Source organism: Mastomys coucha, unplaced genomic scaffold (assembly GCF_008632895.1).
Source record: "Mastomys coucha isolate ucsf_1 unplaced genomic scaffold, UCSF_Mcou_1 pScaffold23, whole genome shotgun sequence".
Taxonomy (NCBI): Eukaryota; Metazoa; Chordata; class Mammalia; order Rodentia; family Muridae; genus Mastomys; species Mastomys coucha.
Window position 1 is genome coordinate 89,721,482 of NW_022196906.1, and position 1,369 is coordinate 89,722,850.

The 1,369-nt window shown below is 59.8% G+C and overlaps 1 protein-coding gene across 7 annotated transcripts in view; it reads left to right on the forward strand.

Moving 5' to 3' along the window:
• The first annotated feature begins 1,080 nt into the window (after positions 1 to 1,080).
• Positions 1,081 to 1,369, forward strand: part of Tfdp2 (transcription factor Dp-2) — a 129,428-nt gene continuing 129,139 nt past the window's right edge. For 5 of the 7 annotated variants that reach the window (XM_031346162.1, XM_031346165.1, XM_031346160.1 and 2 more), the window contains exon 1: positions 1,174 to 1,241. The gene's annotated coding sequence lies outside the window, so the exon portion shown is untranslated. Of the gene's footprint in view, positions 1,242 to 1,369 lie in introns of all 7 variants that reach the window. The other 2 variants (XM_031346172.1, XM_031346168.1) reach the window with 2 other exon arrangements.

Consider the following 1,369-nt stretch of genomic DNA (forward strand, 5'->3'; position numbering starts at 1 on the left):
TGGAGGGGAAACTGGGAAAGGAGAAATTTACATGTAAATAAAGAAAATATCTAATAAAAAAAAAGAAGTAAAAAAATAAAGTCAGGTTCTTTTATCTTACTTCCACACTTACACAGTAGCGATGGCTCATACAGGTCCATGCGCTTGAAAACACCTTTTTTTTTTTGAAGGGTTTGGGGGAAGGTCTAAGTGTCTAGCCCTGGCTGGCTCAGAACTCACTATGTTGACTAGGCTAGCCTCAGACTCAAGAGATTTGCTAGTGTCTGCCTCTGGAGTGCTGGCATTAAAGCCATGAGCCACTATACCAACCCGAATTACTTAATAAACGACTAGGTATTTGAGAGTGTGTGCCTCCAACTTTTTCTGTTCAACTTTGATGTGATTGAGGGCATCTGGCCTTAATGTACAGCCACACTTTCCCAGGAATTGAAGCATGATACCTCCTCAGGGGTCCACGCGTGGCCTTGGGGTCACTGTTCTCCCTCTGCCTTCCGGGTGTTCCTGGAGTAGTGGCTCATCAAAGGTCCATGGCCCAGAAGTAAGGACTCTAGTTCAGGTCTTCTTAAGAGAGATGGGATGGAAAAAAAAGAGAACCACACTCCAGAGCTGAGAGAAGCGAGGTGATGGGCGGAGGTGATGGAGGAGAGGGGTGATGGAGGGGGAAGGGCGAGCTTAGACACTCAGGGTTCAGGCTTCCTGGCCGCCCTGTAGGTGGCAGGAGTCCAGTGGCAGACAGAGTCTCAGGGCGGCTCCTAGCGGAGGGTGGCTTCGGAGGTCAAAGGGCCGGAGCAGGCTCCCGCAAGCCCGCCGCCCACCTTCGCCTCTGGCCCTGGGGGCGATCCTGGGGGCGGGTTTTGTTTACTCCCTACACGCACCGCGGCCCGGCCAATCCGTGGAGAGCGTCGGCGCGCGTCACGCCTCCCAAGGGCCAATCGGCGTTCACCGTGCTGCTCCGCCGCCAAAGCGAGCGCGGGGGAAGCGGCGCCGCGGCGGTGTCGCTGAGGGCGGACGGCGTCGGGCGCGCTGGGCTGTGCGGCCGTCTCTGCCTGGCACGCGGGGTGCGCCTTGACCCTTCCTGCACTGCAGGCTTCCGACGCGCGCGAAGACCGCGGCTGCGCGGCCGGGAGCTCGCTCCGACCGGACCTGGGCTCGGCCCGAGGAGCGGCGGCTCGCGAAGAAGCGTCTCCCCGGGAGTGGGCCGAGGGCTGTGCGGACCGCCGGCCCCTCTGCGCCGAGCTGCGGTAAGGTCCGGGAAAGGGCGCGGGCCTGCACTCTGGGGGCCTTTGGACCGGGCGTGGTCCCCGCCGGCCGGCCCTCCCCTGTCCTGTCCCGGGAGTCACAGCTTGTCCTCAGGGTTGTTTCTCTGCAG